This window comes from Marmota monax, unplaced genomic scaffold (assembly GCF_021218885.2).
Source record: "Marmota monax isolate L192 unplaced genomic scaffold, Marmota_monax_Labrador192_F-V1.1 WCK01_AAM20220418_F8-fsc00022, whole genome shotgun sequence".
NCBI lineage: Eukaryota > Metazoa > Chordata > Mammalia > Rodentia > Sciuridae > Marmota > Marmota monax.
Genome location: NW_026695215.1, coordinates 13,876,108 through 13,903,749, shown reverse-complemented (window position 1 = coordinate 13,903,749; position 27,642 = coordinate 13,876,108). Strand labels below are relative to the sequence as shown.

The 27,642-nt window shown below is 38.0% G+C and overlaps 1 protein-coding gene across 4 annotated transcripts in view; it reads left to right on the top strand.

The window, feature by feature from the left end:
- Pls1 (plastin 1) overlaps positions 1-27,642 on the top strand; it is a 118,172-nt gene that overhangs the window by 12,738 nt on the left and 77,792 nt on the right. Inside the window, exon 1 of one of the 4 annotated variants that reach the window (XM_058574807.1) lies at positions 3,462-3,483. The exons of 1 other annotated variant lie outside the window; for it this stretch is intronic. The gene's annotated coding sequence lies outside the window, so the exon portion shown is untranslated. Of the gene's footprint in view, positions 1-3,461; positions 3,484-18,638; positions 18,824-20,669; positions 20,757-27,642 lie in introns of those variants that run through there. 2 more of the 4 variants (XM_046431915.2, XM_058574806.1) reach the window with 2 other exon arrangements.

The following is a 27,642-nucleotide window of genomic DNA, read 5'->3' as shown; positions in this document are numbered from 1 at the left end:
TGATGCAGGATGTCATCCTGATCCCCAGAATAGCTTCTGGGGTATGAGCAGAGAAGGTCAAAAGTAGCCAAACACTACATAAAAATATTTGTGTCATTCATCTCACTTCATCTCATCATATTGCCTACATCATCACAAGGAGGGTGAGCACCATGCAGTGAGAGAGATATTTTGAGAAAGACAAAAACCATATTCATATAACTTTTATTATAAAATATTATGATTCTGTTGGTTTTTGTGTATCTCTTACCAATTTATAAATTAACTTGTAAATAAATCAATTTATAATAAGTTTTTCTCATAGGTATGTATATATTAGAAAAAATCCCATAGGTTTTCTTAATACATGGTTTCAGGTAGATAATGGGGGATCTTGGAACATATACTCCACAGATAAGGGGGGTCTACTGTACTATTACTCCCAGATCTGTGTTTTATTGACAGACAATCTTGATACTATAGACTTTTCTTAACACTTGATAGATAACTTGAATTTAAAATATTAAGTACTGTTGTGGTTTCATATGCATGCTAAACTAATCCTAGAAGTGAATAAAATAATATGTAAAAGTAATGCTTTACCTGAAGATAATGCTTGTATGTAAAACTTGCAATCCTGAAATAAAGTGACCAAATGTAAAGGTTATATTCTGTTTGAAGTATCTTTTATTGTTTTAATAGTATTCGGATTAGAAGTGAGAGCTGAGCACAGTGGTGTGCCCCTGTAGTCCAACTATTTGGGAGGCCAAAGCTGGAAGATCCCAGGATTGCAAGAGTTCCAAACTGCCTGGGCAACAGCGATCCCAGCTCAGGGGGGTAAATAAAAAAAAGAAGAAAAAGAGAAGCCAGTCATGATGGTTCATGCCTGTAATCCTAGCTGTTTGTAAGGCAGTTTGAAGCCAGCCTGGACAATTTAGTGAGACCCTGGCTTAAAACAAAATTTCAAAAAGGTCTGGGGATATAGTTCAGAGGTAGAAGACTTGCTAATAAGTTTGATGCCCTGGGTTCAACCCCCACTACTGGAAAAATTAAAAAAAAAAAAAAAAAAGTAGGAGAGTAGCTTACAGAGATGCTCAAAGAAATGTTTACTAGCATACTAATGTGCCAGAAGTTTGGATACATGTTTTTCTTGCAGTCAGAAGAGGACCAAAAGTTACTTATCCTTCCTGAGGTTTTTATAGTTTCTCTAATGTTAATGGTAGTTCAGTTCTTTTTTAAAAAATATATTTTTAGTTGTAGATGGACACAGTATCTTTATTTATTTTTATGCTGAGGATCAAACCCAGTGCCTCATGAATGGGAGGCAAGTGCTCTACCACTGAGCCACAACCCCAGCTGGTAGTTCAGTTCTTAATCATGATGTTAGTTTTATTTTTTAAACTATTATATTTCCTGTTTATATGCTTTTGGAATGTCGAGGATGATGAACATTAAACTTTCTAAATATTCTAAATATTTTGTTATATTTTTCTTATGTGATATATAATATGCTATGAAGACTTAAGTCTTAGCTGACATATTTCTGCAGGGTTAGTTTTAGGTTGCTCATGTGATGAGGACAACTCAGAGGCGATGACTGGTGGTGACTGCATAAGTCATTTTTGCAGGTTAATTTATTATTAAATATCAGTGGATATATTCTGCATTCTATTTGACATTTTGGGCGTTCCTTTTTTATTTTGGTGGTGGTGCTGAGGTTTCAACCCAGGTGAGCTTAATCCCCAGCCCACATTTCGAACACTCTTTTTTTTTTTTTAAGAGAGAGAGAGAGTATTTATTTTTTAGTTTTTGGTGGACACAACATCTCTGTTTGTATGTGGTGCTGAGGATTGAACCTGGGCCGCATGCATGCCAGGCGAGCACGCTACCACTTGAGCCACATCTCCAGCCCTCGAACACTCTTAAGGGAGGACTTCTTATACATGTTGCTGGTTGAATCTAAAGAGGATACAAAGATTCATTCAAAACCTATGTGCAAGTTCTATTTTATTATGTTCAAAGGCACTATAGTAAAGCATTACAAAATGAAACAGAACTTTTCAGGAAAATTAAGTTTCATGTTAACCAAACATTTTAAAATCTTGGCCTTAAATAGGATTAAATAGTATTTTGTCAGTGTTTTTGGTGCACATGATATTGTTTTTAAAAATAATAGCTTTATTGCTAATCCCAAAAAACCAAAGGCTGAATATTCTTTTTGATTTGCAGATGCTAACACACATGGTGGTAGGGGAGGGAAGAATAGAAGTCCATTGGATTAAACAGAGGAATGAAGGAAATGGAGGGCAGATGGGAATGGGAAAGGCAGTAGAATGAAACAGACATCACTTTCCTATGTTCACATGAATACATGACCAGTGTAACTCCACATCAAGTACAACCACAAGAATGGGGAGTTATACTCCACGTGTGTATGATATGTCAAAATACACTCTACTGTCATGCATATCTAATAAGAACAAGTAAAAATAGTTTTACTGAAATATAATACCCTATAATTCATCTATTTGAAGTATATAGCTAATTTTATAATATTTTATCACCTCGTATTCATTAGCACTCCTCATCTCCTACCATCTGTCCCCACCCCTCTCCTAGGCAATGACAATTCTACTTCTGTCTTTATAGATCTGCCTGTTACTGAAATTTCACATAAATGTAATATGTAGCCTTTTGCAACTGGCTTAATTTATTAAGTCTGTCTTCAAGGATTACCATGTTGTATATATTAATACTTCACTTCTTTTTATGGCTATGAGTAATACTCCATTGTGTGGATATACCAGAGTTTAAAAAAAATCTATCCAGTCATCAGTTGATGGACATTGGGTTTTTTTCTTTATGTTGGCTTTTATGAACAGTGCTGCTATGAGATTTATTAATTAGTCTTTGGGGGGCATTTGTTTTCATTTCTCTTGGGCATATACAGTACCTAAAAGTAGAATTGCTGAGCCACGTGGTAGCTGCACATTCCGAGGGACCGCAGACTGTTCCCAAAATAGCTGCATTATTTTATATTCCTGCCAGCAAAGTATGAAGGTTCCTGTTGATCCACATCTTCACTAGTACTTTGTTCTTAATTATGGCCATCATGGTGGGTGTGAGGTGGTAACTCATTGTGACATTCAGAAAAATTATTAGTAGACTATCTTTTAGGACCATTTTAGATATGAGAAGTTTCCATGTGTCCCACATTAATGTACAGTTCACCCCGTTATTAACATCTTACCGTAATGCATCTGGCTTGATGCCTTTGTTATAATTAGTGAGATAATATTGTATAGTATTATTAAAGTCTATACCGTGTTCATATTTCATATTCACATTTACTTTTTACCTAAAGTCCTTTTTGTGTTACAGGATTCCATCCAGGATATGACATTACATTAACCTCTGTCGTCTTAGACTCCAGTTGAATGGGACAGTTTCTCAGACTTTCCTTGTGTTTTGATGATCCTGAGAATTTTGAGGAAGAGTGGTCAGGTACATCATAGAATGCCTCTGTGTTGGAATTTGTTCAACAACAACAGCAAAAAAATTAATGAATAACTTGTGGTGATACTGGTTTTTAGTATCAGAGCAACTTTAGAATTTCAAAATATGCAACCAGAATTAGAAGTCAGCAGAATGTGGTTAGTAGAAAATTCTTGAGAATTTGGAAATTTCAATTGCCTTTGGAAGAAGAACAAAAATTTAGCTGTAGTTATATTTCCCAGTAAGGGTTTGATCACATAGGAAGATGACCAGATTATATATTTTTATGACTGTCATTAGATAGCAGGTAATCTAAGGGTGATTTAAAGGTATATTTTTCATTCCTTTCAATGTTCGTAGTCTTTTTTTTTAGTTGTAGTTGGGCACTGTATCTTTTATTTATTTACTTACATGTGGTGCTGAGGATCGAACCCAGCGCCTCACCTGTGCTAGGTGAGTGCTCTACTGCTGAACCACAACCCCAGTCCCAACATAGTCTTTTGTTTTGCATATTATAAAGCATTAGTGGAAATTCAGACTGACTTTTTTTTTTTTTTTGGTAGTTGTAGATGGACAGAATGCCTTTATTTTATTTGTTATGTGGTGCTGAGAATTGAACCCAGTACCTTACATGTGCCACTGAGCCACAACCCCAGCCCTCAGATTGACTTTTAGAGAACTCCACACATCATGGCAGCCTCTGGAAGAAGCCTCCAATTTGGAGGGAGCACTTCCACCTCCACCAGTTGTTGTCTTCCTTTTGTACAGTAGAAGTAATGGAGGTTCAGAGAGGCTCTGATGTTTGGCTAACTGTTGTTACATCAGTAGTAGATCTGAGATTGTTACCCAGGACAATAGAAGCTTGAACTTAACTGCCTGCAAGACTCTGGAGTTTCCAGTGATTTTTAAATCAGGAATGTCTGAGGGACCCAGGCTAGAGTCCTTATCTTCATGGATATTTTTCTTGCCAGCCAGAGGAGATTGCATCTCCCTGTTTGTGGCTCCATGTAATCAGTCTGTCCAATGAACAGAATACTTGCTGACTGCTAACAAAGGAGAACTTTACCTGGGGCCCTGCACCCTCTTGTCTGACTGTGGACGGTACCTCCTGCTACCTTGTCTGCTGAAAATGAAAGCCCAGGTGTCCTTAAGCAGGAAAGGAGCCACATGGGAGAACAGTACATTCAGCTGCAGTTCTTGTGTTGTTGATGGTTCCACTGCTCACGTGTATCTCAGTCAACTCTCCAGTTTTATAAATTTTTTTAAAAATGCATTTGTGGCAGGATTTGGTTTTACATACTTATTTTTGAATAGGAGTAGGTGTGGTAATATTCTGTGAATGCACTTGAACTAATGAAGTTACATAGCTAACTGCCACAGGAAGACTGGGAAATTTCTTTTCAGTTCTTCCTTGTGAATTGCCCAAACTGGTTGATCACAGACTGATGGAAGATTTCTTTCTGTGGGGCTGGGATTGTGGCTCATCAGTAGAGTGAGTGCCTAGCATGTGCGAGGCACTGGGTTTGATCCTCAGCACCACATAAAAATAAATAAATAAAATAAAGGTATTGTGTCTAACTACAACTAAAATTTATATATATATAAAATTTCTGTGTTATCAGCATATTGGACTTTCTGTATTAATCAGAATAGACTAGTGTGTACTAAAATCTTCATTGGTTTCTTGCTCACGTAAATGTCAATGTGCACAGACTGTTCTATAGGACAGCTGTTGTACATGCTGTGACAGACATCAGGTGCTGTGATTTGTGAGCGTGTGTGTGTGTGTGTGTGTGTGTGATATATTTTTCTGTCTTAACTGGTGGCTTCCAAATCATCCCAGTGGGGGAGGGGAACTGGAGGCCCAAATACCAGCTCTGAACCGGTTTGGCCTAGATTAACACAAGTTTCTTTTCACAGCTCATTGGTCAGAACTAACCAAAGGATCCTATTTAATGTGAAGGGGCAGAAAGTGAATGGAGGAGCACATGGACATTGAGTGAACGATAAATGTCTTTTAGCCATCATCTCTAAAATAAGAGAATTTGTTCAATTGGAAACAACAACAATAAAAAAGTTCTCCAGTAAAGATAGAAAAGTGTACTGAAATATTTAGTGATAATTACCTGATAATAAATTACAAGTGAATTTTGCCACAAGCTAATAAGATTTGTAATTTATGTATGGCTCATTCAGCAACTTGATTTCTATTTGTGAATGTGGCCACATTTTCCCAAGGGAATAAAAATGAGGCTTACTTCTTTTGTAATTCTCCAGGTGATGGTGCTGATGATCAAAGCTGGTATTTAGTATCTTCTAGGTACCAGTCTCTTTTAAGTGTTTTACATGAATTAAGTTATTTACATTGAGCACTGCAGTTTCCTTTCCAGGCTAAATATTATCTAATTCAATCCACTTGCCGCGTTTGAAATGGTACTTGGATTAGACCCAATCCCATGCCTATAACTCCCCTATAGAAACCAGCCTGTCACTGTATAGCCTTAAAAACAAGGCTTCCTAGTTGAATGTGACACTGGAAGTCATGTAGGTAGCACTGAGTACTGTGAGACCTAATATTTACTGTGATGTAGGTGCACAATTGTGTGTGAATGTATATGTATATGTGTGTGTATGTATATATATACATGACCATGTGAAGATGATCACATGGTCATCTTCCCATGTGATCAAGCCCTTACTGGGAAATATAACTACAGTTAAATTTTTGTTCTTCTTCCAAAGGCAATATATATACATATATGTATATATATCAGCAATTGAAGACTTTGTAAACTTTTCCACAGTCTTATTAAAGAGTAAGATGTGGTAAAGCCCATAGAGGGTTTTTTAAATATAACTTTTTTTTTCCTATGTTAATTATCTGTTGTTGTTTTTGTGATGCTAACTTTTTCTTTAAAAATATACTACTGATAAAGCCTGTACTGCACTCCTCTGCTAGTTTGTCCTTATGATCTATCTTTTCCCTACTCTTTCCTTGTGGCCTAAAATTCTACCATTAGAATTATAGGACAACAGAGATCCTGGCTGGGCTGTGCCAACTGGGGCAGGCCTTTCTTCTGTTTTCACAAAGGCTGTGTGTTCTTTGAGAACAGTTACCTTTACCACATTTGAGGAGTCCCACCATAGGTCTTCATGTTGACACCATGTCTGTTTTTCAGATATTTACTGAATATAATTTTAGGCCAAGCACTGAGCAAGGCCCCAGTGGTCTTCAGAGAGCTCCCAGTCTAGACCAGGGTTTGGTGATTTTTTTTTTTTTTTGCCCCCCTGTAAAAGGTCACATAATAAATACTTGAACTTTGTGGACATATGGTCTGTCTTCCTTACCTAATGCTGCTCTTTTAGCATGAAAACAGCCCTAGACAGTATGTAACCAAATGAATGTCGCTGTGTTCCAATAAATTTTATCTATGGGCATTGAAATTTTAATTGCTTATAGTTTTCATGTCACTAACTATTATTCTTTTGATTTTTCTCCAACCCTTTGGAAATGTAAAAAACTATTCTTTTTTTTAAGCATTTTTTTTTTAGTTGTGAACAAATTTTTATTTATTTATATGTAGTGCTGAGAATTGAACTCAAGGCCCTACATGTCAGTCAAGCGCTGTACCACTGAGCCACAACCCCAGCTCATGTAAAAATCTATTCTTAGTTCACAGGCTATATGCAAACTGGCACTTGGCCGGATGTGGCCTGCAGGCTGAGTTTCTGACCCTCTGGCTCAGAACCAGCTCCATGTGGTTTTATTCTCACAAACAGTGAACTGCCTCAATGATTACTCATTCAGTCACATTATTTAACCATAATTAACTTCCTCCCGGTCTTTATTCAATAAACAGCTATCCCATGGTCGTTGTAAAAGAAATTCTCTCTTCCCCTCCCTATGTAAACTATATGTACATGTATGCACACACATAAATAAATATATTATTTTTGAGTTTTTTAAAAAATTATCCTTAGTTCAATTTTGGTTGGTCATCTGGATTTTTTTGTACATTTCTTCTGAGGTTTCCTATTTATTTATTTATAATGGTTGAACTAAATAGAGATTTATTTTTATTACATAGGAAAAAGGCTAAAGGTAGACAGTTTAGGGTTTGTACAGTATCTCCATAATGTCATTAGGTGATAATGAGCCATCTTTTATTTCTTCCCCCCCAATTTATTGGTACATAGTTTTAGAAATATTCTCTGATGATTCGTTGAATTTTAGTAGTATCTGTTGTAATATTTCCTTTTTACCTCTAATTGGATCTTCTCTTTTTCTTTTGGTTTCTCTTTCATCTTTAATTGGATCTTTCTGTCTTTTATTTTGCTGTTTAAATGTCTGTTAAATCCATTTGTTCTAAATTATAGTTTAATTCTGTTGTTTCTTTGAATTTGGGGTGGTGTTAGATGATCTGTTAGTAAGAACAGGGTATTGAAGTTACCTACTATTATTGTAGTGGAGCCCATCTCTCCCTTTATGTCTAGTAGTGTTTGTTTAATAAAATTGGGTGCACTGATGTTTGGTGCATGTAAGTTTATAATTGTTATATTTTCTTGGTGAATCATTGCCTTAATAATTAGTGACCTTTTTGTCTCTTTTGATTTTTGGCTTAAAGTCTATTTTGTCAGATATAAGTATAGCTATTCTTATTTGCTTTGGAATTGCATTTGCTTGGAATATCACTTTTTATCCTTTCACTTTTAAAAAAATTTTTCTCTCTTTAAAATTTTTTTTATAACTTATTTATTTTTTTATATGGTGCCAAGGATCAAACCCAGTTCCTCACACATGCTAGGTAAGCACTCTATCACTGAGCCACAACCCCAGCCCTATCTTTTCACTTTCAGTCTTTCTTTGCAGGTGAGGTAAGTTGGATATTATTTTTTTAATCCAACTAGTCTGTGTCTTTTAATCAGAGAATTAAGACCATTTATATTTAGGGTAATTATTGAAAGGTTTGTAGCTGATTCTGTCTTTTTTTTATTTTGGGGGGGTTGTTTTGAATATTCTATGTTCACTTCCTGTTTGTTTTAGATATTTGATGGTTTACTATATTTATAATGTTTGATAGTTCCTGTGTCTCATTTTGAAATCCAGTGAGATTTATTTTTCCCATGCTCTCGTGATTGTATTAATCTTTCTTTCATGCTGGGCACTGATTTTGACCAAATTTTATTGTTATATTCTGTGTATGTTCGAGTATGAAACAACAGATCCCATCAGTGTATACAACTATAATGTACCAATAAAAAGTGTGGTGGGGGGTCGGGGGATGGGTTGTGGCTCAGCAGTGGAGCACTTGCCTAGCATGTGTGAGGCCCTGAGTTCGATTCTCAGCACCACATAAAAATAAATAAATAAAAAATAAGGGTATTGTGTCCAACTACTAAAAAATATTTAAAAAAAAATGCTCATTTGTACCTGGCATTGTCTTCCTTAATTGTTTCAATTGTTTATTTGTATTTTCTTGGGTTTCATGGAGCTTTTAAAAATAAGTCTTTTGAATGATTTTTGTCTGGAATTTCATACACTTCAATATCTTTAGCTTCTGTTAGGAACTTTTGCAGTTATCATGTTGTTCTGTTTTTTCATATGTCTTTTGTTTTTAAGTTGAGATGTGTGCATCTACTGGATAAATCTATCTTCTACTTTTATGTGAAAACCTTCTTAAGTAGCTTTCCCTTGATGATTTGTGGTTGGGTTATTGCTTTGTTGGGCAGTGTCGAGTCTAATTCATATCTGACTTATTAGTGTAATTTCCTTGTGTCTCCTTTAGCTGTGATTAGTGGATTTTGACACAATGTGTTCCATGTTGGAATCTAAGGGACTCATTTTCTCTGTAGTTCTCACAAGAGTGTGGGTCCTTCTGAAAGTTTATGCAGGTTTGGTGCAGACAGCAGCGTATGTGGGGTGTACCCTCGGGTTGCTCCTACAGTGAGAATGGCAATGGAAGCCCCTTTCAGGTGTTGGGGGGTTTCCTTAGGCTCTGGTGATGTTAGCTCTATTACTTGAAAGCAGTTCTGTCACTGACTGTTCCACGGATGGTCCTGGAGTGTTCATACTGTTTAGACACTGGAGCAGTCATAGTTGTTTTGCAGAGAGAGGCCAAGGTCAGTATCATCATAGGTCCTCCTCCAGTCTTGTCAGTCACATGCATCTGATAGGGTATGGAAGCAACCATTGCTGATGGCGCCATAGCTGGTGCCACAGTTGTGCTGTTGCTTTCTGCTGTTGCTAAGCAGGTGAGTGTCTGGGAGCAGGACTTTGGACTCCGTCCTTCCAGCCATGACTACTTGGGGATGGGTCGTCAGCTGGGGCTGTTATCCCTCCTGTTCTTTAAGTAGAAGTATCTGCCAAAGTTCAAGCAGGACCAAGTCATATCTGGGGCAAGGTGCAATCCCTCTAATCAGGACGAGAGTGTAACTTAGTGGCAGAATACTTACCTAGGGTGCTTCATGTGCTGGATTCCCAGGACATTTCGCAGTTCTGCAAAGGAAGGAGAGAAAAGAAGAAAAAGCAATCCAGATAAAGAAATAAAGTATAAACCAACTAAAGAAAAACCCCAACACCAACACCATCAACAACTGAAAAGAAAGAGGGAAATAATAGAGAATAAAAAAAAAAAGTTAAAAAAAAAAAAAACCAAGCCAAAGGAGACAAGTAAAACAAATGAGAAAAAGGAAAAGGAGAAAAGTAAAAGAAAATTTAAAAAAAAAGAGGAGAAAAGAGGAAAAACCAAACAAGCATGAAATAGCAATATCAAAAAATGTATTAGTAGCCAGGCATAGTGGCTTATGCCTGTAATCCCGGTGACTTGGTAGGCTGAGGCAGGAGGATCACAAATTTGAGGTCAGCCTCAGCAAATTAGAGAGGCTCTAAGCAACTTGAGAACTTGTCTCAAAACAAAAAAATAAAAAGGGTTGGGGATGTGGCTCAGTGGGTAAGTGCCTCTGGGTTCAGTCCCCAGTGCTAAGACAAAAACAACAACAAAAAATGTATTAATAAAAAATAAAATCTTCAACACTGAGGCGCTTCAGTGAGCTGGCAAGAGTGGAAACTTAGAGCCTGGGCTGAGCAGAGCTTCTCTTTGTGTCTTCTTGGACCCAGAAAATCCTGGGGTTACTCACCCTCTCTCTGCTTTCCCCTGTGGTGCCCTCCAGGTGGCTGTCCAGTGATTTGTGGCTGGACTCAGTTGGAATCTCAGCAGCTTCCTGTGCAGGAAACAGCTGGGGCAGAATGCAGAGCTCCCTAGAGCATGTCCTCTCTGCAGCTGTGTAATCCCAGGAGCAGGTAGACGCCCATGTCACGGCCGTCAGGGTGTGGAATTCTTCAGAGCTGCTCTCTGGAGCCGCACACTTGGGGAGCAGGGGTAACACCTGTTCTCTGCATGTCCCTGTGTGTCCCAGAGAGCAGAGAGGGACTGTGGAGTCTTAAAGATCTCTGCTGTGGAGGTCAGGGGTGGTTTCCCCTTGATGCCCGCCTGCTTTGCGACTGCTTGCTTCTCCAGGCTCCAGGAGATTCCCAAGGGTGGTACTTTCCCTTCCCTCCAGCTCTGATTCCTAAGCTGGACGTGTGCAAGCTGGCTCCCAGCTACAGCCCCACTTGTAATAGCAGCCTTTCTCAAAGGTGGTTCCCAGGCAGATAGCTTCCACGCTACCTCAAAACTTGTTAGAAATGAAGATTTTTGGTTTCCATTCTAGACCAATGGAATCAGAAACTCTTGGATGGGAGCAGATGTCTGTGTTTTCACAAGCCTTCCCCTTTGATTCTGTTGCAGTTGAAGTTTGAGAATGGCTGCAGTGGAGGTATGAGGTGCGGTGGATCCAGGTCTCCCCGGGGAGATAAATCAGTTCCCCTGCTTGGGACAGTGAGAAAGCTGTGTAGAGAAAGAGGCCAGGATGCTGCTTTCACAAGACCCTCATGAAACTATGCAGATGGGATCCTTTCCCAACAATAACCCTCCCCTGTGGTCTACAGGACAGTAGTCTGAGAAGGACTTTCTTCAAATGCCCCCTTTCTCATCTGCTAGTGTTTTCTATTCTTTTCTGTAAATGATAAAGGAGAGAGAGAGAGAAAAAAAAAAAAAAGAATGACAAAGGAATGGACATAACCTGGGAAAGAATGAAGACTAAAACCTTTTAGAAAGGAAATCATGAAGTAGGACTGCATTCCATCCAGCATCATTGTTTATACCCAATTGATCACTTATTTTTTATTTATTTATTTATTTTTTTGGTGTGTGTGTGTGTTTTCTTTTTTTCCCCCTGGTGTGAGGAGTCAAACCCAGGGCCTCCTATATGCTAGGCAAGCACTCTACCACTGAGCTATACCCCCAGCCCTATTTTTGTGTTTCATTACAATTGTATTCTCTGATTTATTTTTCTACAGGCCGTTCGACTGTGGTAGTATCATTTGTCATAGCATCGGCTGTGCGATTTGCTTTTCGTATCTGTTCATTTTCGTGTTATAGGACTGTGCTTATTGTTCAGTGACATGATTATTTATGTCCTTCATATTCAACTGGCAGCTGGGGTTATTTAATGTACTTTATAACCTTGAGCTAGTCAAGCAATTTCACTTTCAACAGTCTTTGAGTCAGAATAGAGGTCTGCCTGCTCATTGGATAAAATAGCTTTAGAGATGGCAGGAACTTTCAACCATCCATGTAGTTGGTATTTCATATTCTCAGGTTAAAAAAAAAAGAAAGAATACATTTCCTAAATATTTGTGAGTAAGAAATATGTTTTTGCTCCAGTTAACTGTTCAGGGGTTTGGATTAAAATTAGGCCTCCTTGGGTATAGCCTCAAGGTGATCAGGATAGCTCCCCTCACCCTACCCACTGCCACAATACAACCTCTTGTAAACACTCTGAATTCCATGCAGTTTAGAATGGAAACTTGTTTCCATTACATATTTAACCTTTCCAGATACTGTTACAGGAATGAAAAATGCTAAAGAATTCAAGCTGCCTCTGCATGTACTATTTTGCTCTTGAATTGGAGTAGTGTTGATAATCACAGTACCTGAACACTTTGTTCCAAGAGCTGTGCTAAGTCGGTCCTAACCACATTGTAGGTAGTTAGGTCTTCCATTCCTTTTATACAGAAGAGAACACTGAGGCACAGAGAACTTAGCTGATTTGCCCAAAGCATCCCATCAACAGGAGACCACAGCAGATTCAAGTCTGCTAGTGTCAAAGCTGGGTCCTTAACCATTCAGTCTGACAGATACGCTAGTGCCCAGGCTAACTCCTAACAAGAAATGGATTTTGATTCTTGGTCAGAATAGCAGAGGTCTCAGGGGATTGGTGGAAGAGGGGTGTGTTTCAGCAGTATTAGCCATTCAGAAATTCTAAATTTTGATCCTATTCGGATTCCTGGGTCCCACCCTGAAAATTCTGAATGAGAATCTTTGGAGTTGAGGAATCTATAAGATAGCTCTACAGGTTGATCTTAGTAATGCTAACGAGCACTGTGCCTAATTGCTGGGTAGCATTTCACATCTACTAAAATAAATTTCTGGGCCCTAGTCTCTTAGAAGAGCTGAGACAAAGATACTTCTGCTCCTCATTACTGGCAGAATCTTGTATACTCTAAATTTTTTGTGGTGGTTTTCTTTTTGAGCTACTAAACTAAAAATTTGCCTAATTTCTGATATGTTTGTATATGCAATGGAAGGGAAATTTTATTTAAGGCTACATTGATCCTTTCCCAAAACATACTCTGCCTGCTCCCATTGCATCTTTCCAGGGATAGCTGTTCTGTTTTATTGGGCAATCCAAAGCCAAGGTGATGAAGAACATTCTGTTCTGGAATGCAACTGCCTGAGTTTGTGTTAGCTTTCTTTTTCTTTTTTATATTTATTTTTTAGAAGTAGTTGCACACAATACCTTAATTTTGTTTATTTATTTTTATGTGGTGCTGAGGATCAAACCAAGGGCCTCGAATGTGCCAGATGAGTGCTCTACTGCTGAGCCACAATCCCAGCCCCTTGTGTTAGCTTTCTATTGCTCCCATAACAATTACTACAAATCCAGCAACTTAAACAACACAAATTTGTTATCGTCCAGTTCTGAAGGTTGGAAGCCTGATGTAGGTCTCACCAGAGGAGTCAGCCGATCTGGCAAGACTGCACTCAGTCCTGGAGGCTCTAGGGAAGGATGTTCTTTTTGGCTTGCTTGTGTTGTTGGTGGTAGTCACTTCCTGTGGTGATAGGCCTGAGGTCCCTTTTCTGAATGGATGTCAGCTGAAGGCCATTCCCAGCTTCTGGAAGCCACCTGTATTCTTATTAATGTGCCCCCCCCCCTCCCGCCTTTTTCCCCATCTTCAAGGATAGGAACAGTGGGTCCAGGTCCCCTCACACTTTGAATACCTCTTCCTCCTCCCCCTCCTCCTCCTGTTTATTCCCTTTGATCCAGCAAGGAAAGCTTCTCTGCTTTTAAAGACTCATGTGATTAGGTTGATAATCCAGGATAATCTGCTCCATCCCAAGGCCCATACCCTTAATCAACATCTGCAAAAGCCCTTTTGTCATTTAAAGTACCCTATTTATAGGTCCTGGGAGTTAGAGCCTAGACATCTTTGGGGATATTTTCCTGCCTGTCATATTGTGTGCTTTTGTTGACAGGACAGTAGGAGTTATTACTGCCAGCATGACTACAACCATTCATATCAATATACCTGAGAAAACAGGACTTAGCTGGGTGTTGTTCTAAATGAAAATCATTTCAGGGCCAGATTTCAAAGCCAAGTTTAGCTTCAGGCTGTCTTGGGACTCTTGTCATCCAGCAGACCTGCGACAACCCTTGCTTTTGTGTGTAGGAAAGGGAGGGAATTTACATGATGCCTGCTTCTCTGGTAATTTAGATTCAGGAAAAAAAAAAAAAATGGCTGTGCGATAGGCCCCGCGGGCAGCCAGCTTCTTGGCTCTGCTCACTCGTGGCCTGCCATGTGCTCCCGGCTTCCGCACCTTCATTCCTACCCTCTGTCTACTCCCATAATAATTCATATTTATGGCAAGCTTTGACACCCACTTATTTTAGGAAACATTTCCCACGATGCTAAAAGTATGGCATCTACTCATTTTTTTTTTCCGATAGTTAAATTAAAATAAATTGAATCCTTGGCATCTGGCTCTTTCTGAGTTCTCTGTGATCTCTTCCTTCATAAACCTGTGAAGTGTTAGAGAAGCCCTTGCAGCATCCTGGACATAATAATTACTCAGTAACCACTAATGGAATTACTAAATTGAGGTAATCGATTATATTATCAATACACCAGAATTTGAAAAATATATGTATTTGTTCCTTAGAATGTTCTTAAAAGATTGCTAAGAATGTCTAATGTATGTGAGTAAAACTGGGAATGTTAGAGATGAAGTTTCCAGTTCATATTTTACTGAATATTATGTGAATTTATATTTGGTCAGATTATCTAGTATTTTGGGGGCAAGGGAATGGACTTTTATTTTTTTTTTTATTTCCATTTCAAAACCTTTAATTGACTTATGCTCTATATGCAGGGAAAAAAATACAGATTGTAAAAATTCATTAAACCATATATTTACAAACTGCTACTTTCACAAAGTTGGTACCCACATCTGGAAATTGGAATTATTACTAGTACCCAAGAAACCCTACCGCTTCCTTCTAGTTGGTGCCACTGTCAAGGGTAATCACTTACTTAGTATTTTAGAAGTTTGAGAAATGGACTGTTTTTAAGATAAAAAAATATATTCTTACTGATCTTATAACAATACTTTATTTATTTTTTTTGGGGGGGGGTACTGGGAATTGAACCCCGGGGCGCTTAACAAGTGAGACATATCCTCAGCCCTGTTTTATGCTTTATTTAGAGACAGGGTCTCCCTGAGTTGGTTAGGGCCTTGCTAAATTGCTGAGACTGACTTTGAACTTGTGATCCTCCTGCCTCAGCCTCCTGAACCCCTGGGATTATGGGCATGCACCACCCGCCTGGCAATACAAATTTCCAATTAAGTGTATGTGAGTTTGCATCTGTCCTGAGGATGCATTTAAACATGAAACAGAGCATTATTTTCCAATTGTTTTTGCTTTATCAAATAGTTTGAGTTACATATACAACTTTAACTCCGGGTTTGTTTTCTAATACTTATTGAGTTCCTGTGATCACTCAAAATGCTTTCATCTCAAATATCCAAAGGTTGTTACGACTACGCCATACACCGTGCTCTTGGTCCTGATCAATGACTTGGCACGTGTTACTTTCTACGTAGTTGTTGTTTTTGAGGTGGTGTCTTGCTGTATTGACCAGGCTGATCTTGAACTTCCAGGCTCAAGTGACCTTCCTACTTCATCCTTTTTTAAGTAGTTGGGACTATAGTCACTTGCCACCAGGCCCAGTTCTTCATCATATTTTTAATTGAGATCAAATCTGCATATTTTCTCTAGAATTTTGGTTGAGGCTCATAGTTTCTGTCATCAACACAACTGGCTGTCCCACAATGCACACTTTAATTATCCACCATATCCCTATACAACAAGGTAGAAATTCATATAACAAAATGAAATAGATAAAATCTTATAGAAATTGGATTCAGGGCTATAATGTCCTCCTTTGCCCATCCAGTTTCTCTGTTCAAGGATGTTTGCTGAAGCATTATTTCTAGGAACACGTCCACTGGAAACTGGCTTAGTTACCAACTTGAGTCCTTTAGTTATGGTAGAGTTGTAATTCTACTATGAAGCATGAAAGTAATGTTTTCAAAAAATATCTCATGAAATACCAAATTTCTTAATCATGGTAGGTAAAACATAGCAAATACCAATTGTGTTTTAAAAAAAAAAAAAAAGTATACCCAGGTGCATGGAGCAAAGATGGGAAATTTATAACATCTCTAGCTCTGGTTATTTCTGAATAGTGTGCTTGAGAGCGATTTTAATTTTATAATTTTTTCATTTTATATATTATTTTTCAAAAATCAGAAAATAATCATGCAGGATCCATATTTAGAAAGGACTACCTAAGGGAGATAAATTGACTTTTTTTTTTTTCCTGTGAAGAAAAGTCCTTGGGGAAATCAAACACAGATAATCTATGTTTTCTCTGGAAGGTTAGTTAGCAGGGTTCCCCACAATAGCAGCAGGATCACAGACATCCGTGAAGAGTCTTCTTGAAATAATAAAATTTTCAATGCAAGAAGTCACTGCTATGGTTTGGACCTGGAATGTCCTGTCTTTGGAGGACATGTTGAAAGCATGGTGCTCGATGTAACAAAGTTCAGGGATGAGGCTTTTAGGTGATGCTTGGATCATGAGAGTTCTGACCTCATGGATCAGACCTGACCCAGGCATGGACCATGAAGCTCTGACCGCCATTGAAAGCTGAATGGACTCCTGAGACCCTGGCGCCTAGTTGGAGGCAGTAGATCACTGGGGTCATGCCCTGGAAGGGTTTTCTTTTGCCACACCCTTCTGCTATGGTCTCCTGCCTCACCTCAGGCCTAGAGAAATGGAGCCAGCTGACCATGGTCTGAACCTCTTCAACCATGAGCCAAAATAAACTTTTCTCCCTCTAATTTGTTCTTACTGGGTATTTTGGTCATAACGATGAAAAGCTGTCACCTCTTTCAACTTTCCATTTAGGAATGCCCAAAGACAACATCGTCTGTACTCCCCAAATATACTTTGAACCTTTGTTGAAGAAAGCCCAGTAAAGAGAACCTCAGGTCTGGTGTGGTGGTGCACGCCTGTAGTCCCAGCTTTTAAGAAGACTGAGACAGGAGGATTGTAGTTTTGAAATTTGGCAATTTAGTGAGATCTTGTCTCACAGCAAAATAATTTCTTTTAAAAAGGCCTAAGATGTGGCTATGGTAGAGCACTTGCCTAGCAGATGTGAGGCACTGGGTTCCATCCCCAGCACCACATACAAATAAACAAATAAAATAATATTTTAAAAAAAAGGCTCAAGATATAGCTCAGTGGGAAAGTGCTTGCCTAGCATGTTTAATGCCCCGCAATCCCAGGTACTGCGAACAAAACAAAAACAAAAAAGTCCTATAAATGAACAAAACACCCTCAGTATTCCAGAGTTCATCTGGATTGTCTCTGAACCACACAGACAGAATATTTTTCCTTATATTTATGCCTAACTTGTTTCGTGGTAAAGTTCCTAAGTCTACCAGCTTGTGGCCATATGGAGCAAGAGTAAGCCTTTAAATAGTTAAGCACTTGTGTGTATTTTTAGCATTCATCGAGGTATAATACAAGCATAATGCACTGCTCCATATAAAGTGAACAGTTAGCCGTGCTTTGACAGGTGTGTACACCCACAGGATGTCGCCCCTAATAGCCGGTGGTGACATGTCCCTTTGCCTGCCAATCCTCCCTTTGCCTCCGTCCTAGAAGACCACAGGTCTGCTGCCTGTTACCATTTGTGTTTTCTAGGATTTTTTGTAAATGGAATCTTATGTACTTTGGGCTTTCAATTGACTCATAAGATCAAAACCCTTAACTTTTTCTTTCACTTTCTGAAACAGTTTTATAATTCATTCTTTACTTTTATGGAGGCATCATAAAGGATATTTCAGACTTCCTCTTCAGAGGTTTAACCACTCAGTGAACATAGATTATGGTGTTTATAAGTGAACTTGTTCTTGACTCACTTAGAAAGTAAAATTGCACTATCACCCTTGAGGTACTTTTTAGCTTTAATACTGTGTAGTTAGTTCTATCTAAGGTTTCCAGTTCTATTCAAAGGTAATTTTCTTATATTTTCTTGAAAGTAGTCTAAGCATAGGATTTTGTTTCATTTTTTAGTTTAACATTGTTTTCTAAATCTAGGAGTCACAATGTATGCTTGATTGCTTAGTGGTTCTTCAGTTGGTGAAAATAATGTTACTATTATAAAACTAAAGTAGCAAAATAATATTTATAAAAAATAATATGAGAGGTCATATGACAGTCTCAAATTCACAGGGAGAAAACCTAGTTGAATAGAGTCTTAAGAGATAAAGTGAGTACAGGAATGCATTTTAAGCATCTGAGCTGTACTCAAATAGAAATGGTGACAACATCTACATTTTTGCCTCATGAGTTGTCTTTTTTTTTTTTTTTAATAGTTCCAAACCACACCCATGTTGCAGGTTGGCCTTTCTACTGAGACCAAGTTCTTTAGAGATTAAAATCTGTAGTAGTAGGCAGAACACCTCAGTGTGGGGTTAGTTGCCTGTTTTCTTTGGTCAAACACTGACTTTTTCCATAGAGGAGTATCAGAAGCAAGGCACAGCTAAGGGAGGCTGAATTTTAAACTTTTCAGTTTGTTTTTCTGGACCTTCAAACCTCAGGTGATCAGCAGAAGCAGGTATGTAGATCTTTCCTTAGTAGTCAGTAGTGATTATGTTCTCAGATCCTATTGCTGCTTTTTCAAAAAGTGGTTAAATTGAGTTAAAGTGCCTCACAGTATTTCTTTTTGAGTATTTTGTGGCTTTGAGATTCAAAGTGGCTTTGCATAATCAATACAAACCTTGGTGTGATTGTCATGTAATTCTTAATTCTCTCTTCACTCTTTTGGACATTATTTCTTCTGTAATAGTACTATTTGTTAGATAATGAAGGACTATTTTGGTGTACTCAAAGTTGGATTATGTTAAATTCATAATTCTTGGTTTGGATTTAATTTTACTTTTAGAAATGGATATAAAATATTTGTAAAATTCTGTAGTGACTGAATATGCTCTTTCTGGGCCAATCCAGAGTGAACCTGCATTATTGCTGTAAGCCTGATGAAACAGCTCTTCCAGTTTATAGTTTAATTATTGATAATCAAACTTCCCTTTTCCTAAGGAGATTCCACAGAAATGTAAAACAAATGACCATAGAGAGCATCTCCAGTTCTAGGATGTGACAAGGTTTTGCCTGAGTGTATGGAGAGTAAAGCAGATATCTAAATCAATTGAAGAGAATTCTCTATTGTTATTTTTGCTCTACTACATTTTTAAGAACCAGGAGATAGTATCCTGGCTTAGGAGATTTTTTTTTCCCCCACCATTTTATTGATTTTGGTAAGGGACCTACGACTTTTAGAGTTTCCTCCTCTACAGTGTACACCTAAGCAGCTCACCTTTCACTTTGAGCATTTTTAATGGTTGAGGTTGGTTGAAAAGCTGTTTGTCTTTACCTTCCACAGCCCTGGAAGGCGTGGGAATCTTTCTTTACGTCTTTTCTTAGTAAAGCAGAAAATGAATAGTTCCCAGCCCATGTAAAGCTGAGAAGGTCTTGAATGATACATGTCGAGGAAACTTGGATACTGATACTACTGGCAATTTGAATAGATCTTAGTGCCAAAGAATTAAAGACTTGAGGAGTTTTTTTTTTTTTTTTTAATAGCCCCTTTTTAAAAGTTCTGTATGTTTCATTTGTGCAGTGACCTGAATTCTCAAACCTGAATAGAAAGTTGGGACTTACCTGTTTTGCTTTGTGAACCATTTAAATTTATTTGTTGTAAAATAGGCTCTTCTTAGAGAAACCAACACATGTGTCTAGTTTATTCTGTACAGTGAACACAATGGAAATAAAAAAAATATAATATAGTTAAAAAAAAAAAAAAAAACAAAAAACACTTCCCTTAGTGGCTTTTCTAGGGACCAGGATTGCCTCTCCTATATTATGCCTTGAGTCCAACAAAGGCTCCCTTGGTGCCTTTCATAATGAGCCAGCCAATTGCTCAATTGCGTTCTTGTGGAGGAAGGGATAGCGTTCCTTTATGATCCCCAGTTTAGATCAGCTTACCACCCAAAGCATGATATTTGATTACCCTTATTATGTTACTTTGCATAGCTACAAATGTTATTAATGGTGTGGCCTTATCTAGCCATTAAAAAAGTCCAGGTCCTTCAACTTACAGTGCTGTAAAAGGTTCTGTTGCTAAGGATCCTGGTAACAGGAGCCTGTAGAGGATGGGGCAGCACTGGGGTTAAGTATGCCCTGTGAATGCAAGTACCTTCAACTCTCGAATGTTCCACTGAGTGCTGGCCTGTTATTTTTCTTTTTTCTTCTTTTAAGTACTGATTTTAATTTCTAAAGTTCAATATTTCTGGGCTTCAATTGCTTTAAGAATTATAAGTTTACTGGCTACCGATCACATTCTTCTGTTAGAATTGAGGTTTCCATTTTTCTCTTCCCTAGCAAATGTTTCCAATGGGCAGTTCTGTCTTGGAGGACAGATGAGGTGCTGTCATAACCACTAGAAGCAAATGGTGGAAGAATTCTTAATTCCTGCGCCTAATCTAGCAGAGGTGGGATCTGGGTTTTCTCTGGCTCTGCAACTCTGGCTCAGTGGCCCCTGGGCTTTTTAAAATGCATATCTCCTTCATCAGTAAAAAAGTGTGTATTCAAGGTATAGGTTGAACCTCTTGAATCTGAGAATCCAAAATCTGAAATGTTGGGCTGAGAATGTGGCTCAAGCGGTAGTGCGCTCGCCTGGCATGCGTGCTACCTGGGTTCGATCCTCAGCACCATATACAAACAAAGATGTTATTTCCGCCGAAAACTAAAAAATAAATAAATATTTTTAAAAAAATCTGAAATGTTCCAGATTTCATTCATATTAGGCAAGTGCTCTATGATCAAACTACATTCCCAAACCAAAAAAAAAAAAAAATCCAAAACTTTTTGACTGTGACAATCACATACTAAAGCATACTAAAAATATTGTGTCACATTACCTTTAGGCTATGTGTATGCAGTGTATATGAAGTACAAAACAATTTCATGTTTAGGGACTGGAGTTATAGCTCAGTGGTAGAGCACTTGTCTAGCACGTGTGAGGCACTTGGTTTGATCCTTAGCACCATATAAAAATAAATAAATAAAATAAAGGTATGGTGTCCACCTACAACTAAAAAAAAAGAACGAATTTCATGTTTAGGTTTGGGTCCCACCATAGCTAGGATTAAAGGTCTCGCTGCTCGCCACTTAAAGACCAATATTTGGGAGATAGGAGTTGGCAGGAAGGAATCAGGTTTATTCAGGGACTAGCAATCTTGCGAAGATAGAGGAGCTGTCACCAAAGCTCTATCTTTGGGAGCTCAAGAGTGGAAGGGGCTTTTAAGAGGCTCTTGTGTAAAGGAGGTGTGGTGAGCTGTGGGTAGGAAGGCCTGGCTGAGCAGGGTCCTCCTTCCAGGTGGGTGTCTCCTCTTCTCTAGCCAGACATTGCAGTGGACCTGGACTCAGGAGGCTAGTTCCTGTGCTTTCTTTTCACACAGACACATTACTTTTCAGCAAGTTAATTGACATGTTTGCAGTAGTTGATGCACAGAGCTGAAGACTAAGGAGGGACAAAGGTCACCAGTTGTTCTGGATTCTATAAATGTAAATACAGATAATTCAACAATTAATCTCTTTTTTTAAAAAAAAACTTAGTTATAGATGGACACTATTTTTATTTTGTTTATTTTTGTGTCGTGCTGAGGATCAAACCCAGTGACTCACATGTGCCAGGCAAAGACTCTGCCACTAAGCCACAACCCAGCCCCAGCTGTTAACCTTTTAACCTTTTAGGTGGGGCCCCTTTTTAGAATTTAGATTGCCAGGCAAAAGGGAGGGACCTAAAAGGATTAGGAGGGGAGCTGAAAGTCATTTTGCCCTGGACAGTTTCCAAAGGCACTTCTCTGTCATACCAGACCCTAGCTGTCTCATTATGTTGATGCAAATATTCTAAAATAAAAAATAAATGCAAAATCTGAAACACTTTTGGACCCAAGCATTTCAGATAAGGGATATCAACATGCATATATGTTAATTTATTGTTATATTCGTGTTCCACTTACTGTATGTGTTACATGTACTAGGGCATATGTAAAAATTAATTTAAATGAATATGATTTTTAAATGCAATATTAATTGGAAGGATTTTTGTTTTATCCTAAACGAATATCTCCTGGTGAAGTCTACACACAGGGTGCTATTTATTGTTAATGACTATGAAGGCAAAACTATATTTTATATCATTTTGATAATTTTGCAATTTTTTTGTTAATTTGTTTATAGTTTGTTTTCTAAGGTAGCTGGTTAAGACGCATACTAGGATTCGAGGTGTCACCCTTTCTGTTTTCTTATGCTTATAGGATTAGTGCTTTTTTTAGTCTGTATTTTTTTTCCCCAAGCATCTTTTAAAGCTACTTGTCCATTTAGTAGGTTTGGTAACAATCAGATTATATAATCCATGAATCCACTCAACAGGCAAACTGTGGGACATCACAAATGTTGAACATGTGCTCTAAGAAGTTACTGAAGCGCAGGAATGATGGCCTGCTATCCAGCCTCTCCCTCTGTGGGTGTCCTGTCCTCTCCTGGAGTATCCCTTTAACTGTTTGGTGTCACCTCAGTAATACTGAAAATACATGTTAAATATTTGTAAAACTAATTTTGTTCCATTTTTAATTTTAAAAATAAACATAAGATGCTCTAGTATTTATTTCTTGTACTGCAGTGGCGGAGACTTTTGTTCTTGGTGACTCTAGTCTTCTGAGGAGACAAGGCTGCGGCCTGAGTTTTCTCATCTGTAAAAAGGGGAAGTTGGACTAGATGCTTTTAAGGTGGTTGTTTGCTTTTGTTTGGGGGGGGGGGGAGTTGTGAGATTTTTCTACCCATGATAGATTTGTACCTTGTTTTTGGACTGATCCATGCCTGTTAACTCATCCTCATAAGTAACACTCATGGCTTAGAAGTTGTTTGGAGAAAGAGTTTGGTTCAGTAGTATGACAGGCTTATTGGGATTTGCTTTTTAAATCAAGATTTTGAAAATATTGGTTACGCCATAATCAGAACTGTCTAAAAGCCTTCTTTCTCTTCACAGTCACTCGGCTTAACCATGGCCCTCGTAGGGGAATCTTTGTCAGACTCCATGTTTGAATGTTCTCTTTTTTCCTCCTATGGAATTGTTTGTTAATCAGTGGACTTGAATTATGGTTGTATGTGTTCGTTTGCCTTTTGTGAGGCCCAGCTGTTGATGACCAAGTTTTATGCTAGCAAGTCTTGCTGATTGTTTTTCACTAAAAAGGTTGAATTTTGTTGAGAATAGGGAGAACATGTACTCCAAAGAATTACTGAAGACATTTTTTTTTTTCCCAAGGAAAGAGTTTAGAATCCCTGCAGCTGGAGTGGCCAGCCCCAAGCCCCTGGACCTCTACGAAGTCCACGGTGGGCGTGTGGGTGGCCTGTGTAGTTCGGACACTATCTGAGATCATGGGTGAGAATCAGATCTATGTGCAGTTTTCTTTCTGAGTAGGGTCCGTTGCCTTTTATCAAAAAGGTTAAAAATTAAAAAACCTTTACGAATCAGTGCTGTAGGGGAAATGTAAGCATTTCAGATAGAACCTTCTGTTCACCTAAATTGATGTTTAATTTCCAACCTGATTTTTGTCATGTTCATATGTGTTCTGCTGTCCACGGCATCTTATGACCTTACTATGAAAGTCTGTAGTGGATTAACAGTACTGAATATGTTGGATCCATTATGCTTTATTTCCACAGATTTAGGTACTCATAACAGTGTCTTCTGAATAGTAACAATCTCTTCAAAATTATTACTTAATTCTTGTTGAATATAGTAAATAGCACTTTCATTCTTAGAAAAAAAGGGGAAATTGGAGGTTCAATTAGAATTGAGAAAGTGAAAAGAACCATGTGCAGAATTGTTTTGTACGCCTCTATACTGAGTCATCTAATTTCAGCCTCTACATAAAAAGGCTCAGATCGCTCTCTTGAATATCCTGTAGAAAGACGATTCCCTGGCTCCCCCGAGAACCTCTTTCATGGATTCATTGCTCTTGATGGATGATTGAGGAGTGAGTGTAGTGACCGGGGACGTGGCTCAGTGGTAGAGATCTTGCTTAGCATGCTCAAGGCCCTGGGGTGCCCCCAACACTGCAGAAGAAAAGAGAAAAAAGAAGCAAGTGTGTCATATTGAAAGGTACCTGGGACTGGGACTAAGGCACACAGAAAATAGTACCAGTGTTGACACTTATCAGCAGATGACCTAGGCTGTGCAGGCTGACCTCTCTGAGTCTGTCTCCTTATATGCAAGTAATAGGAATAAGAATGGGTTAAGTAGCAGAACTGCAGAAATTGTGCATGTGTGTTTGTGTGTATAATAGTTTATGTAGTAGGATAGTATTATTTTATTCCTCTCGCTTATATATGTGTATTATTGTATTATGTTCAGTTCTGCTTAACCTAATGTGTTGATGTGAAAGTCAGATACAATAACTCATGTGAAAGCACTTTATAATTGAGAAGGCACTTAAACTTGAGACTTCATTTCTCTTAATAGCAAACTTATTTTTTTTTCTTTCACAGTTTATATTGTTATTTCTCATTAAGAGTTAAATCTCAAGTGAATTTGCCCTGAGACATTCCAACTCACTGAAGGGACAGACATACTGAAGGGGAAAAAATAAATCACATTAAAACACACACACACACACAAAATTGGGTCAGCCAGTTAATGTTATTTTAAAGCACTGACTTAACTAAGGTATTGTAAGATTGCAAAAATTTTATAGGGTCAGACTCATTCTGTAAACAGAATGACTAAATTCTCATGGCAGGACCAGAGAAGAAGCTTCCTGGGCCCGCCCTTTTATGGAATAGTGGAAACTGGGACTCTGACACCGTCATCTGGTTTATATGAACCCAGTGCTGAATGGTATTGGGGAGAGTTGGTTAACATTGAAGAGCTAAAAATAGAGGTAACAACTACTATTTTGGGAACTTGTTTTTAGAATTTGAAATAATTTATATAAGAGTGGCACATATTCAGAAGAATTCTGATCATGTGCATAGCAAACTACCTGGAGTTATGGGAAAGAACCATCTAGAAAGATCGGAAGGAACATGGTTGGCACTCACACCAGAACAGGAAAGATGCCTCTTCCCACCAACCAGACTGACAGCAAAAGTAGTAATGTACAGGTTATTAGGTAGAGTCCTCGGAAACATCAACCTCAGCACTGTAGAAATGCTGGACTTAAATACCAGTAACACTTCCTCTGTGGTGGAAGTAAAAAAATGCAGCCAGACGTTGCCACAAGTCCTCTTCCCCTCTGGTTCTGCCGAACAAAACTTATAAGGAATATTCCAAAGGATAAAATCCTTTGAGTAATTTAACATGTCTCAGAACAAAGATCAAGAATAGGGCATTATTTTAAGCTGAGTATAGTGGTGTGTACCTATAGTCCCAGTAATTTGGGAGGCTGAGGAAGGAGGATCTCAAGTTCAAGGCCAGCCTCAGCAAATTAGCAATGTCCAAAGCAACTTAGTGAGACCCTGTCTCAAATAAGAAGGGCTGGGCATGTAGCTCAGTGGTAAAGGGTCCCTGGGTTCAATCCCCAGTACCCCCCCAAAAAAGTTTTATTTTATAGGATATATTTGTTTGAAAAATTACAAATATGAAAAAATATTCCAAATTCATATAGTATCTGAAGGGATTTTGAGTAACAAAAATGATCTTGAGGAAAAAGAAGAAAGTCATCTCCCACTTCCTCATTTGCTCAATATCATAAGAGAAATACAAATAAAAACTATCATTACATTACCTCATGCCAGTTAGGATGGCCACTCAAATGAACAGAAAATAACAACTGTTGGTGAGGGTGCAGATAAACTGGAACTCTTGTGAACTTTTGCTGGGAGTATAAAATAGTGCAGGCACTATAGAAAAGAGTGTGGAAATTCCTCAAAAAATTAGAAATAGAATTACCATATGATTCAGTAATCTCACGTCTGGGCAAACATCCAAAAAATTTTAAAGTAGGATTTTGAGGAGAGAGTTGTACACCCATCTTCATTGCAGTGTTTTTCACAATAGCCAAGAGGTGGAATCAACCCAATTTTCATCAACAGATGAATGGATAAAGAAAAAGTGGTATATACACACATAGAATATTACAGAGCCTTTAAAAAGGAAATCTTGTCACATGCTACAACATTGACAAACCTGAAGGACATTACGCTAAACAAAATAAGCCTGGCACAAAAGGACAAATACTGAATGAGTCTGCTCATATAAAATGTGTAGTCATATCATAGGAGGTAGATACCAAGGGCTAGCAGATGGGGCAGAGATTGGTGTTTATGAATATAGAGTTTTACATTTGCAAGAGGAAAAATTCTAGAGATGGGTTACACAACAATATGAATATAAATTACTGAATTATAAGATGGTAAATTTAGTGTTAGGGTTAAAGTCAACTTTATAGTACCTGTTATCAAATAAAAAATTACCAGGCATGCAAACAAACAGAAAAATGTTACCCATAATGAGAGTGAGGAAAAAAGTTATCAATCAAAACTGGCACAGAATTTTCAGATAGTGGCATTAAAAAATTTATTATAGATGGATTCGGTTTGCTTAAGAATTAAGTGTAGATATAGAAAGTATCTTAAAAGACAGTAGAATCTCTGGAGATAAAACTATAGCATCTGTGATAAAACAAAGAAACAAAAAACATTTGATGGGATTAAGTACAGATTAGACATTGAAGAAGAAAAGATTAGTGACTTTGAAGATACAGCAATAGGGATTATCCAAAAATGAAACAAAAGAAAAGAATTAAAAGAATCCAGTAAATCCAAAGGGCAATGTCAAGTGATCTAATATACATGTACCTAAATTCTTTAAAGGAGAGGAGAGCAGAAGAAATATTTGGAAAACATTCCAAATTTAATGAAAACCACAACCAACAGATCCAAGAAACTCAATGAAACTCTAAGCAAAAGATATGAGGAAAACTGTATCAAAGCACATCATAATGAAATTACTTTAAGCCAATTAAAAAGATAAATCCTAAGATAATCCATAGGGAAAAAAAAAGATGTATACAGAAGAAGGAAGGTAAAAATGATATAGATGTCTTCTTGGAACAGTGCGGATGAAGCAATGGGAGAACATTATTAATGTAATGAAAGAAAACCAGTCAACCTAGAATTCCACACCCAACAAAAACATATTCCATTGTTTTTAGAAAGTAAGACTGAAACATTAAAAACTGAAAGTACTCACTGCTAATAGACTTATATTACAAGTAATGTTAAAGGGAGTACTTGAGGCAGAAGGCCTATGATACTGTATGGAAGTATAGACCTATTCAGAGGAATGAAGAACATCAGAAATGGTGCTAC